Below are 15133 nucleotides of genomic sequence, written 5' to 3'. Positions count from 1 at the left end.
ATTATTTTTCTTACTCCATCATTCATGTCATACAGCTTTTCTTTGCTCTGTCTTCATCCACTTGAACGGTTTTCTTTCCTTTTTGCTCTCCTGTGAGTGGTTATTGCTTTTGTTTGCTTTATATTTGGTAAGCCTGCAGGTGTGCTCTGTGCTGCACCCACAGCTCCTCATTCTGGTCTGTTTTCTCTGTTTTGTGTCCTTGCAGTTCCTTCTTGGGCAGTTTAACCTAATTCAGTTACTAATCTCCCTTTTCTCTATCTCTTTTTTCTTGTAACTCATTGATATTTTATTCTCTAATTCTTACTAGATTTTCTTTTATTTCAAATAATCCATTTCTTCTGGTTATATTGATCATTTCCCCATTCTTACAGGAGTTACATTCATTCACTCAAATATTTATTAAGTACATATCCTAGGTAGATTCTCTGCTAGATATTACATAACTATAGCAACAAATGAGCCTAATCTTCAATGATGCAACAACAGTGAGTTAAGAGATTTCAGTTTAAACCATAGAGGGTATACACATGTCTGGAAGTCATACAGGCCAAGGTCAGGAAGCACAGGCAGGAAGTGAGAAGAGAGGATGCAATTAGTAGCATATGTTGGGGCCACTTTAAGTTCATGGGCAAATGCCTGCCTGAATGGTCTGCTTGGAGGAAGCAGATGTATAGTGGTGCCAAGTGTACTGGGCAGAAGAGATGCTTCTAAGTGCTCACCTTTAACCACTATCTTTAGCTATTCGGGCGTTCATGGAACTGGAAACTTATGTCAAGTGCAACTGAACTCTGGTTTGGGTAAGAGAAACTTGTGTTCAAAAGTGGATGCAAAGCCAAACTGAAATTATAAACATTCACTATGCACAGTTCATAGAAGAGCACATTGTAAGTCGAATAAAATCTTAAACTTGATGTTTTGTTGGAGCATTATAGGTTTTAGAAGGAAATATAATGCTGAATTATATGTAAGCTATGTTTCTCTGTGTTAGAAAGATGGTTTCCCTTAAGCTTTTTTTGTGGGTCAACATTAGCTTAAAGATAGACTGGAGGATAAATTCTGAGCATTTCAAGAAATTAGTCAGTGATCTCCTTGTCTTCTTGTCACCAATATCTTTCACCTTTCATGACATAATGCAACGTCTCTATACAAATGTTGTTGCCACTATTAGCTAAAATAAATAAACTTGAAAATGATCAATATTACATTTAACCATTGCTATTTGCTGAAATTAAAAAAAAACAGGGATCAGACTTGATCTCTGGCATAATATATCCAAAAAAGCTGAACAAAAAATAATGGTATTGTTTTCTAGAAATTGGACAGCAGCCTATGAAGGAGAGTTGTGCACTAAGAGATACGAAATGAATGAATTGAACTTAATGACCTCTGTACTGCCTGGAAAAGGGATTCATGCTGCAGTATGGAGAGGAACCCAAATTAATTCTGTCACTTCTCAAGAGTTGAGATGATAGAGCTGAGAGGCTAGGATGCATAGGGACCAAGGATTACCAAAGCAGAATACTACAGAGGAGAGATGCACACCAGAGGAGAGATGCACACAGAAACAACTTCAGAGAGGTGACAGTTCCTCATTTTTGAATCAGAGTCTGCACTTAAGAGTCTGACTCAGAGCTTCAATTAATCAAAACTGACATAGAAATGAAAAAGTTAGTACAATTAGCAAAAATAAAAGTTTCTATGACATCATATGCTGTTGAAGCTAGGGGAAATCACAGACACAAGAAGTAAAACATGAAATATATATATGTGTGTGTGTGTGTGTGTGTGTGTGTGTGTGTGAAATTGACTGGTTGTGGATCTCTGCACAAGTCTCCATCTGCTGCAAAAAGAGCTTCTTTGATGAGAGCTAAACTTATCCATGAGTATAAGGATACATATTTAGAATAGAATAAGAAATTATATTGGTTTAGGAAAATGGCAGTAGCAGGTTCTCCTTTAGGGTCTATGACCTCTCTAGCCGGCAGTGTTTGGATAGGTTTATAGTACCAGGAACGAATTCCCTCCTATTGAGCAGACCTAAGTCTAATTAGACAGCTGTTGGTTATCACCAAGATAAAAGTGCCACCATTGCAACCACTGGGAATATCTTGGTGGGCTGTTCATTATTGTGGTTCACAGGCTTGATATCTGGGTAGGACTGTTGATTGCTTTTTCCCTTGGCAGTTTCCTATGATAATGACCATATGACAACATACATTCATAAGTGCAATAGTTGCACAAATACAGCTAACCAACCACTTTCAGATCGGATTTAACGCCCTCTCCACAGGTGGAAACACATACCTGGTACTGAAAATCTGGCTAAGAACCTGTGGTTGAGGAACTCACCCTCTCCACAGGTGGAAACACATACCTGGTACTGAAAATCTGGCTAAGAACTCGCTGGCCCCAGGATTGAACCTAGTACTATTATTTTGATAAATGAACACAGTATCCAACTACCCTCTAAATTTTTACCTCCCTGTTCAGACCTCATCAGAGAAGTTTCTTTGTACAGTGGAGGGTGGTTAACACACACAAACTCACAATTGGTCAAAGTACAGAGATTAGTGGCTTGTACCGCTCAGCCACAAATGGGACACCTATACACAAAGGGTCCCCAAGGCTTACGGACCATCACAAAAGAGGAAGCAAAAAGATTCTAAGAGACAGAGAGTGTCTTATGACAAGACGGTTGCACTCATGAACTCCCAGCAGCCACGGTTGTCTTCACAACACCTGCACAAGATCAAGCCAGTCAACATGTAGCATGGAGTAGACAGGGCTTCATGAGCACCCCCCCCCCGGCCAACTGATGCGCTATGGACAGTGATGGCTTTGGGGGAAGAAGAATTCAGTTTTGTTTTGTTTTTTAAGATCTCCATTTCATTATTAAAATACAGAGTTTTATGCAGAAAACTTCATTTTTAATGCAATTGACATTAAGATGTTTGCACATGCGTTTCTAGTCTCTATATATCTGATTATTACTAGTTACAGTCAGTTATTTTCTGCACTCCTTGGCATCTGAGCATAGATATAAAGTCATCAAGTAGATTTCAATGATAATGTTTTTCACATCTACTAATTATTAAGGAACAAATTTTTATGCTTGGAACAATTCGTTTTTTTAAGGGTGTTGCCTCTGGTAGGTTGACCATGTTCCAGTGGATGGCCCCACAACAAGAAGTATAGTGACAACATAAACTGGAGTTGATCAGTTTTATTTAATTTTTAAAAAGACATGATGTTTCAGGGATAGGGAAGTGAGGGTAGGTCTCGGAGGAGTTAAGAAGAGTTGGTAATGAATATGACCAAAATACATCGTGTGAAATTCTCAAAGAGAACAAAAATATTTATAAAATAATAAATAAAATTAAAAATGGAAAGGTACAAATGATATTCCAGAATAAAACAATCAAAAGAAAATTTAAATGGAACGGCTACACTAGTATATACTAACACAGTATATAGCAGATTAAAGAATATTAATAGGACAATTGTTATTTCATAATATATAGTAATTTATTAAATGTTCTATAATTATCCCATCAACAGAAAATAAAAACAACAAATTTGTGAGTTGCAATTTAATAAATATTGATGAAGAAATTACAATACAATATGTATCTTTCAGAAAAGAAGAAAGGTTTCAAACCAATGGCTTCAGCTTCTGATTTAGGAGAATTTATTAATCAGAATAAAAGCAACAAAAAACAGATTATACATAATATAAAAAGAGGAAAATACTACAAATACCACTAGTCAGAATGAAGACCAAAAGAAAAATTATGAATGTCAAGAGCTAGAATGGTGACATCATTACAGGGTCTGCTGAATATAGTGAAAGTAGATGCTAAATATAGTGAAGGAGTACGAAGAGCAACTTCATGGCAATAAATTTGCTACTTAGGGCCAGTGAGATGGCTCAGTGAATGAAGACCCTTGCCAAGCCTGACAGATAACCCTAGTTCAGTTCTCAGGACCCACATGCTGAAAGGAGAGAGCTAAATCCTGCCACTTGTCCTCTGACCCACACACACACACACACACACACAATCATACATACACTAATTAACAAATAAATATAATAAAAATTTTAAAATAAAATTCCAGCTAGATGAAATGGATAACTATCTGAACATATGTTAAATGCCCTTTTTCATTCAAGAAGAAATGAATAACTTAAAGGGCTTCTATCTATTAACACATTTAAATTTACAGCTATTATTTTTTACTACAAATTCAACGCAATGCTATCAAAATCTCAGTAAGTAATTTTGTGGATATTGAAAAATTGATTCCAAAGTTTAAATGGAGAGGCAAAACAAATAGCTATCGCAATACTGAGGGGCAAGAATAAATTTTGAGGACTGACTAGTATTATCATAGAATTCTGGGAGCTTTCCCAAACTACCTTGATTAATTTATCTCCGAACTCTCAAAAGAGAAGCACTCTTATACAGCAGATGGTGATGCTCACAGAGAACCACAACTGGCCAAATGCAAAGAATAAGAGGCTGCAGACTGCTTATCCCTGAATTGGACACCTGTATCAAATTTCTGCCTCCCAAAGCTCAGATATTCAGGCAGATTTCTGTGAGTTCAAGGCAAGCCTGGCCTACATAGTGAGTTCCAGGACAGCTGTGGTTACAGGGAGACCCTGTCTCAAAAAGACAAATAAATAAATAAATAAATAAATAAATAAATAAATAAATAAATAAAATAAAGAAAGAAAGAAATTCTGGAAGGAGTGGAAAATTGTAAAAGCCAGAGGTGATGGATGACCACAAGGAAACAGAGTTTTCCAGACAGCTGGGCAGTTGCTCATATGAACTCACTTCAATGCTAACAGTATGTACAAGTCCCACATAAGCTTAAGTCAGACAAAATCCCAACATAGACATAGGGAAGTGGGTAAGAAACCCCAACCCTGCCTAAGGAACTATTGTCAACCAATGGCTACCAGAAGGGAGAGATTCAGTGTCATTTAAGGTTGAGACTCTTAGTAGGTTAACCAAGCTCCAGTGGATCAGTCCACACAGAAGGGCATTTGGGGACACAATCCTGATTCTACAGGAATATATATATATAATGATATGTATTAAAGGAAATTCAGTGGGAGGTTTGTAAGGGGGTGTTTATATGGAAGGAGATCTAAATATGATTAAAATAAATTGTATGAACTTGGCAAAATTTCAATAAAAAATTAATAAAAAGAAAAATATTGCATCAAAAATGAATTATCTTACAGCACCAGTAAAAGACACTGTGCTGTTGGTGAGAGAATAGACTATCTGAGTAAAATAAAGAGTACAGGAATAGATTTGCATAGAGTCAGTTGATGTTTTTGACAAAAGAACAAAGGTAATGCACTAAGTGAACGATAAATTTTTTTAAACTTTAAAAATAAATTTATTTATTATTTTATGTGTATGAGTGTATTGCCTGCATGTATGTGAGTGCACCTGTGTCATGCAATGCCATGAAGGTCAGAAGAGAGCTTCAGATCCCCCTGGAACTGGAGTTAAGGACAGTTCGTAGCCACCATGTGGGTGCTGGGAATTGAACCCGAGTCCTCTGCCAGAGCAGTCAGTGCTCTTAACTGCTGAGCCATCTCTCCAGCCCCAAAGGAAAGACAATTTTTAAAAAATTTTTAATTTTATTTTTATTATTTGTATTTTATGTGTACGAGTGCATTGCCTCCATGCATGTAAGTGCACCTATGTCATGCAATGCTCACAGAAGTGAGAAGAGGGCCTCAGATCCCCTGGAACTGGAGTTTCAGACAGTTGTTAGCTGCCATGTGAGTACTGGGACTCAAACCCAGGTCCTCTGCAAGAGCAGTCAGTTCTCTTTACTGTTGAGCCAATCTCTCCAGCCCCTAGAGACAAATATTTTTAACACATGATGCTAGAACAAGTGAGTACTCCTAAGTAAATAATAGCAAAAAGATAAAAAGGGACCTAAACACAGTCTTTACACGTTTCAAAAATTAAAATGTGACATAGATTCAAATATAAAATGCAAAACTATAAAACTCCTCAAGACTAACAGAGAAAACCCTAGATGACTTGTGTGCAGCATGATGTTTTAGAAGCAACACCAAAGGTATTCTCTATGAAAAAATGATCAAGAAGCTACACTTCATTAAAAAGAGATGTTCTGCTGTGTGAAAAAACACTAGATAGCTTCTCTCTGCAGCCATTCTGGCATGAAATTCACCATGTGTACCAGACTGACCTTGATCTCACAGAGACCTGCCTGTCTCTCCCTCCCAAGTTGTGGGAGGCTTGTGCCACCATGCCTGGCTGCAATTAATTTAGATAAAATTTACCATACTCTTATCATATAATCCAGCAAATACATGTTAAAATATTTATATGCATACTAATAGTTAAGCACTAAGGTTTATAACAGTTTTATTAATATTTTTAAAACCTGAAAGTGGCTAAATTGTCCTTAAGCAGGTGAACATTTTTGAAAAATAGATATGCCTAGTGAATAGAGAAAAATTATAAAAAGATTACAGTTTACAAAGGAAGAAAGAAATCTCTCTTATTTATAAACAAATCATGAAAACTATATTTGCAAACTACTATGGAAGCTGTAAAAGAAGAAATCTTCCAAAATAAAGTACTTTACTAAGATAACAAGATAATAAACAAAATATGAAATAAATTAGCTGTGTCTTTATTATTCATGAACCAGGTAATTGAAATTTAAAAATAAAACAATATTATTTACAAATGTACATTTAAAGTGGCAGAATATCATTGATACATGTTTTAAAAAGACAGAAAAATAGATGAAACATACTCACGGATAAGAATGTTGTTATGATGTTAATTCTCCCCAAGTCAGTCTACAGAATCAATATGAAACTGACAAGCTGATTATAAAATTCATATGGTGAGGGATGAGCACTAGAGTGTACAACAGAGCTTTAAAAAGAACAAAATCGAAGGAGTTATGCTTCCTCACAGCTAAGATTTATTTTAAACCCAGACTAACCAAGATGGTATAGGGCTGTGAATATATCCAAATAGTTTAAAGGGAAAGAATAGATAATCCGGCAGCAGATTAACATAGTTTTTCAAGTTATTATTCAAAGTAAAGGGTTTCCGTGCCATCTTTATCCACAAATGCCATTACCCTTTGCTCTTATTTACTCTCCCCCATCCTCCTTGCCTCCTTCTTGCTGGACCCCCCATTAAGGTATCCCCACTGTACTTTCATGGCATGTGTATTCCATTATCTTCTCTCCCTTCAGCTCCTTAGCTTTAGTGTCTCTTTTTCCCTTTCATGATCCCCTTCCTACTTCCATGTTCTATGTACACACATATATTTCCAATTGTTTTTCAGCCAAGTTTCAAAGGCAATTCCATGGAGAACTAATAGTGTTTTCAACAAATGGTTTTGGAACAATTGGGTAACCATATGTAAGAAAAATAAGAGAACGTCAACCTATCCTTTTATCTTCTGTCTTCATGTTCTTGCTACTTTCCTCCTCCTACTCTTTGACAAAATCTCTCCATGTAGCCCAAGTTGGCATTGAATTTGTGCTCCTCCTACCTTAAACTTGTAAATGCTGGGGTTACAGGCATGCACCATCATGTCTATATCTGGACTCAATTTACCTCTCATACCAAGTGCAATGTATAACTCAAAGTGGATCACAAACTTGAATGTAAAGTTCAAAAATGTCATTTTGTGAGAAGAAAAGCTTTGTGATCTTAAGTTAGGCAAACATTTCTTAGATGTGACCACAAAAACAAAGCCATGAAAGAAAAGATTGATGAAACAGGCTTAACCAAATTAAAAACTTTTGTTCTCTAAAGGATCCCATCAAATATGAAGCCTATAGATTTGGAGAAAATGGTTGCAGATCACGTATTTGGTGGATTTGAATTTCAATAATAAAATAATAAATTAGAAAGATTCTGTACTAAAACAATACCTAGTAAGTACATGAACATTCTTCTTTAGTTTATACAGTTGTGAAAATTGAAGTGACCAAAGACTGTGAAGAATCTAAAATTTTACTCTACTGGTGTGCTAACTACTACCTTGCCTGTTAGTGCTTCAGAGCTCCTAAGATATGAATACAAGATCAAGTCAGAGAAAGAATCCTTTTCGTCAAGGTCAGGAAGTGGCAGGGGTATCACAGTTGCTCTGTTTCTTTTGTTCCACAAGTTTCACATGTAGTGAGGTGGAAATTTGCATATAAATCATAACTGAGACTCTCTAGGCTTAGGGAAAAAGTATCCTTTAGAATGGACAGTAAACAGATCATCTCCATTCTCTAAGACTGTTTGCCAGACCAGCATCTTCGAATAGATAATTCAGAATCAAAGAGCAACCTTTACTTCCAAGATGTTCACAAACATGAGACAGGCACAGAAAAATAATGGCCGTGAAGAATCTCCCAGCAAGTATCTTCCCATGAAAACGTCAAATTGTATAGCAGTTCATGTATGAAACTTCTTTCACATGAGCTTTGGAAGCCAGGTCAGAGGTCACAGTACTAGGCTTGATCAAAATAATAAGAAATAACTTATTGAAGACAAGAAGAAGGGAGTGGCCTGTGTCATCACCTCACCAACCCCAAGCAACACTTCTTAGAGAAGGATGGTTCTCACTGCTAAAGAGGGAAATAGATTGAGGTCTTATATGCTAAACCCATTATCAGACCTGCCAAGGTAAAACTGAGTACTAACTAGGCAAAGACCCATAGCCCCTTGTTCAAGGCCAGCAACTACAGATGGAGTCTTTGGAGCATCCCCAGTGTCAGGCAGAGGCCCAAGACCCCTAACAGACTTGCATTCCATTTAGTATCACTTGTAGCTGGCTACAGTAGTCTTAAACAATAAATCCATACCACAGCAGCAGATAGGCCATGTTAGTGTGGGATTTGGTTCCTTTCCTGTACTGTGTTAGTTTCTTAGAGCTGTAGATTTCAGGTAAAAACCAGCATTGATAGTCACAGGTCTTCTTACCTTACTTCTTCCTGAAAACTAAACAATAGCACAAGCCATTGTCAGAGTTATTGTCCATGTGGTAGTGAAACTACCTGGGACTGGTCCCTATGGTGAGGTCCAGCACGTTTCAGAATCCCATGGCAGTTGGCCATAGGTTGGTGACTGACCTCACTCAAGACAGGCTCATGGCGGCAGACCATTCTTTTTAGGCACTCCCTCAGTTCATCAGGGGCAATAAACCAATGGCAGGTACGAGAAAAACATGGACTTGGGTGCCCTCTAGTGCTGAAGCGGTAACAGTGTACCAGTCACAGGAGGTGATCAACCTAGACTTGGAAACCATCTAGTGCTGAAATAGAGGCAATGACCATAGGCTCCAAGAAAATAAGCATCCTTTGAATTTCTGGAGGGACAGGCAAAAGACAGATTGTCAAGCTTGGAATGAAAAGCTAATCCTTCTGTAGACAGATGTCATTATAGGGTGACAAGCTTCAATAACTTCCAGGGAAACATGACTTTCCCCAAATGGTAAAATAAGGTGCAGGGAACCAACCATTCAGCAACCACCTGAAATGAACTGCTTTGAGGAAACTCAACAAACACAGAAAACAATCCAGAAACTTAGAAAAACTTAATGGAAATTGAAATTGAAAAAATTCAAACAAGATAAAAAATGCACTAACCAGAATGAAAAATGTGATTGAAAGAACACATTTCAGAATGGATCAAATAGAAGAAAGAATTAGTGAGTTCAAAGACAGTCTCTTTGACAGAACTCAGTAAGAGAAGAAGAAAAGACAATAAAGAGGAATTAAGATAAGTTCTGACAGGGCCTGGAAAGATGACTCAGCAGTTCATAGCATTAGCTGCTCTTGCAGAGAACTCCGGCTCTGTTCTCAGCACCCATGTGGTGACTAACAACCATCCTTAACTCCAGTTTCAGGGGATCTGATACCCTATTCTGGTCTCAGTGAGCACTGTATACATGTGGTCCAATTACATACATGCAGACAAAAATAAAATAAAATACCAAATATCTGATATAATGAAGTTCAGAAGGGATTTGAGAGGGCCAAAAGGGTAGAAAGATTATAACAGAATATTTCCCAAACCTACATAAAAACACACACATCCCAGTGAAGGGTGGGCAAACACACAAGTCGTTCCATAGCAGCCTGAATCCAATACAACCAAGTCTACCTTAAAATGGATTACAGTCGAACTACAGACGATCAAAGACAAAGAGAGGATTCTAAAAGTAGCGAGAGAACAGAAACAAATGAGGGTGTTTTGGCTCACCTCAAAGCAGACTTCTCAACAGAACCTTTACAGGTCAGATGAGTGGAATGAGGGAAGCACAGTTATAAAGGGCAATAGCTACCAACCGAAAATAGTATGCCCATCAGAATGTTCTGTTAGAAATGATGGGCAGATGAAGACACTCCAGAAAAAAGACCTTGGAAAATGTGTCACCATCAGATATGCTGTATCAAAAATGCTAAAGAGAGTTTTTCATTGGAAAAGGATATTGATGATTAGGAACAAAATATCTGAAAGCATCAACTCACTAAAAGAATAAATATTCAATGAAACAGAATGCTCTAGTATTGTAAATATTGTGATATATCACATATATCTTTAGTATGAAGGCTAAAATGGAAAATAAGTATAGTAACATGTTAAGAGATAGGGAAACAAAAAGTAAAATGAGAGCTAAAAAAACAAACTAAGGGGAAGAATGGAGTGCAAGGGTGGAGTTCTACAGAGAACTGTTTCCACCCACAAAGCAAAACAATATACTGTCTATGAGATTTAACACATCCCCAGATTCAGCTAGCAACACACACCCAAGTCACATCCCTCACAGACCTTAGGATGTAACTATTTTCATAAATAAGACATTTAAAGAGATAATGAAGTTTAAATAAGGCTATTGGGGGGGGTGCAGCAAATCTGTTGGTACCCTATAATAAAATATTGGCAGGGTGGAATGCTGGGGAGATAGCACAATTGGTGATGTGTTTTCTCTTCAAACTTGAGGACTAGAGTTCAATCTTCAGAACCTATGTAAAAGCCAGGCATGTTGTAAACCTGTTCAGGAACCCATGCCTAGGAAGGTCAAAGGCCCTAGTGAGGAAGTTACTGATATCATTTTACTAAATTGACATGATGTCAAAGTGCTTTATAAATACTTACGTTTAAACCTTGAATTTAGTGCTGCTCTCAGACTTCATTCAAGAAGCTTCTTACTCAGCAGGCAGCAGCTAAAACAGAGACTTCATTGATTAAAACGCCAAGACTAAGTGACAGTAGACTGCTCAGTCCTAAATGGGACCTCTGCATCACCCCCTCCAAGGCTCGGGGACATTGGAGAAGAGGAGATGGCGAGGAAAAAAAAAAAAAAAAGCTGGAGGATAGGAAGGTGTGCCACAAAAAGATGTCTTCTGGATATGACGTGGCCTTTGTGCTCATGAACTCACAGCAGCTGTAGTCACCTGTACAAGGTGGATCTAGCAAATGAAAAGAAAGTAGCTGCCACTGAGCTCTAAATGATGGCATACTGCAGAAAGCCACTGACTTGCTCACAAGAGGCTATGAAGCTAAATCCTTGCTTGCCATCCTGTCTACCAAGAAAACCAGTGTCTTAGTCAAAATTCAGAAGCCAAATCATGTAACAGAACCATTGAAATAAATCCTGATTCAGCTCAACCTTACAATTGGCAGGAAAGCACACATAATTCTGGGCCATTGGGAAGAAGTAGCCCATGATCTTGCCCTTGCCTATAAACTGGATTTTGATGAAAATGCTGGTGCAATGTTGAAAGAAGTTTGGAAAATTGCTGAATGTAGGAAAACATATGAGGGAAACATGAAGAGGGAGAAATAAAAGAAAAAATAGAACGAGTCAAGAAGCTAGAGAAGAACATGAAAGAGGCCAAAGGGAAGAAGAAGGCAGAGGAATCAGGAGCTTGGTCTGGCTCTTTCCCAAGTGGTTTTCCTGGGGGAATGCCTGGTAATTTTCTGGAGGAATGCCTGAAATGGGAGGGCACATCCCTGGAATGGCAGGAATGTCTGGACTCAAAGAAATTCTCAGTGATCCAGAGGTTCTTGCAGTAATGGTGGCCTTCCAGGATGTGGCCCAGACCCCAGCAAACAACCCCAAGATAATGAATCTCATCAGGAAATTGTCAACCAAATTTGAAGGACAAACATAATGCCCATATGCCAGAGCCCTGCTGATGGAGAAGCAACCTAGATTACTTAATGGATGTTGCAATAATACAAACCAGTGTACCCCCTGACCTTCTCATCAGGAGAGCTGGGGTGCTTGGAAGACATAGGTCTGCATCAAATGCAACTGAAACACTTTATAAAGGTCTGCCATTAGGGTATTTGTTCAGATGTTTTTCTATTAGGAATTACTAACTTTAAATACTTTTTCAACCTTAAAAACAAATTCAAAGGGTGTTGTTGATTTCTACATTTTTCTTTACTAATCCTTTTGAGTTTTTCTTTTAGAATTTTCAAGCAAGGAAGATACGTATGGATGATTTAGAAACAAAGGTTTATTAGTGGGAAACAAGTAAACAAAATCCCAAACAAACAAACAATCAAACCCAACAAACTAATGGAGGTATCACTGAACACGTATGAGAACAGGCAAATGGGAATGCGGTTTGGAAAGAAGGAGACAGAGAGATGCTAGGCAGAATAAAATAGGGATTGGGCTGGCAAAGGAAGAACAAAGGGCCATTCAGCAACTTTTAAGGTTCTGTGGAAATTAATCAATAATTCTGGGGTGAGCTACATTCAATGTATTTGTTAAAGTTCTGCTATGATTGCACAAAGCACTCTCACTTTCCTGTGCATCCTACTCCCTTTTCATTGCCCAGGTACATGCCAATTGCTTCATCTTATCAAATGAATTTTGAGAAAGAATTTTAATTTATGGCATCAAAAGTATGTCAGGGTTTATCTCTAATAAAAAGGTTGCTGTCATGACAGGATATTTTCTTCAACATCACTCAAAAATCACTGTGTGGAATTGTCATGTAACTTGAGTCACCAACACCCAATAACCCAGAGTAAAGCAATGTCAGATTACCCAGGATTCACGGACTACCAAAGTTAGTATGTCAGAGAGCAGAGAATAGAATATCCGTGCTTGCAGGCTTGAAATGTGAACCACAGAGACCATGACAGATTTCAATGGCCATCAAGTGACTATAAGACAAATGCGGAGTGTTGGGAAATTGGAATTTTTGTAGGGAAGGCACAAAGGAAGGGAAGAAAGGACGGGAAAGGCAGTGGAGAGGTACTATCTGGTGTGTGTTTCTTCTGATATAGTTCACTTTAGTGTTAACAATAAGAAAAGGAAGAATCAGAAGTGTTTCCCAGTCTGTTTGGAGTTTCTGAGTTGTCATAGAAGAGGCCACTGGATTATGACTTCTGGCCCTGAACACAGTCCCCACTGAAACTCAAACTGGCTGTGCATTGTCAGTCAGTTAAGTGGGAAAACTTCTTGCTTATTATCAAAGGAAGAACAGTCACCAGCCAATCTGACAAAGCTTCTGTTTGGTGCGTGATACAGAACAGGGAATGATGCCTTTAGCTCCATTAGACACAACGGGCAGAGAGGGTATATCCCATGGGTGGAGAGGGTATGTCTCATGTGGGGCTGAGCATCTGAAGCAACAGCAAAGGCTTTGCTCATGGTGTTTTCAAGTCTCTTGGGTTTTTCAAAGGCCGGGTTGTTTCTAGGTTCCTGAAAAGGAGCTGTCATAGAACTCAAGGGATAAGGGGGGAAATGAAAATACTATGACTTATACTATTTGACTGCTTAAGTTATTTAAGTTTCAGTCTATTTATGATAATAAAAAAATCCCTGAAAATCCATTTGCATAGCATGTACCCAGGAGTCTCTAAAATAGATACAGAAAAACTGTCTAATAGTTGCTATACATAGATACCCTATTGTTTAATTATTGAGACGACTGCTATTTAATTGCAATTCAAATGGCCTTACCTCTGCAAGTTCAATTTTTTAAGATAAAAGGGAACTTTTAGTTTAATGAGGTCCAAAAATAAAATTTATTCAATTATCTTGATAAGTGTCTTATCTAATTAGCTAAATATCTGGAGCTGACACATGAAGCACATTACTCTGATTGCATGCTTTATTCTTCTCTAATGTTTAAATGCTCCCTGTATTCATGGTAATTTATACATGTTCCCTCATTATATTCTCACAGAAACTTTTTGACGAAAACAGGAGATAGTAGCTGGACAGGTATGTAGCTGATCCGGTATGGCAGGGAACCCCAAGCCGCAGTTCTGAGGATGCTCCTGCTGGAGGCCAGAAGCCCCAGAGGACAGTTCTGGTTCCTGGTTCCTTGTTATTTCTCATCCCTACGTGAAAACTTTATGTGAAGATGTTTTCAAAACTGAGAGAAGCTGTACTTGGGTCAAATGGACTGATCAGCTCATCCTCCTCCCCATGTCTCACTCCAGTTTCTGTCATAAGTCCTTTAAAATGACATCAGACCAGCAGCTTGATGGTATATCATTCCTGAGGGCATGCTCTTACTGCACAAGAGCTCTGTCCTGTCCTTTCTTTCTTTCTCTCTCTCTGTCTCCCTCCATCTCTCTCTCTCTCCCCCCTCTCTCTCACTTGCTCCCACTTATAAATCTATAATAAATTACCCTCTAAAATTCACCCTGTGTGGTTTGAGAATTTTATTCTTCAAATTCACAAGACAAGAACCTGGAGCCATTGGCTCAGCAGAAATTTTGTGTGAGTCTAAGCAACTGGGACCCTAACCCCTGCTTTAAGGCCCATTTGAGGTGAGAGGAAAGGCCTTTATGGAGGTCAAGGACTCCTCATATTGCCCATGTCACTTGGGGAATAGGTCCTGTCCTTATTACCACATTTAAGGATGGGAAAGATAAAGTTGAAAGGGGATGACTAACTTTTTCATACAGTAACTGGTAGTGCTAGGGCTTATGTCTATCTGAATAATTAATATTAAAAAACTTAACATAGCTTTTTCATTGCACACATTTTCTTAATTACAATATTTCATATAATTTACATTTATTATGGTCTTGCAGTGTCTTAGTACAATGATGCTATGATATGGATGTTTCATGTG

The 15133-nt window shown here is 38.0% G+C and overlaps 1 pseudogene; it reads left to right on the top strand.

Moving 5' to 3' along the window:
* LOC103748832 overlaps positions 1-12196 on the top strand; it is a 30320-nt pseudogene extending 18124 nt beyond the window's left edge.
* The last annotated feature ends 2937 nt before the right edge of the window (positions 12197-15133 follow it).

This window comes from Nannospalax galili, unplaced genomic scaffold, assembly GCF_000622305.1.
Source record: "Nannospalax galili isolate Female #2095 unplaced genomic scaffold, S.galili_v1.0 scaffold626, whole genome shotgun sequence".
Taxonomy (NCBI): Eukaryota; Metazoa; Chordata; class Mammalia; order Rodentia; family Spalacidae; genus Nannospalax; species Nannospalax galili.
The sequence above is the reverse complement of the archived record's forward strand: the minus strand, read 5'-3'. Positions and strand labels throughout refer to the sequence as shown.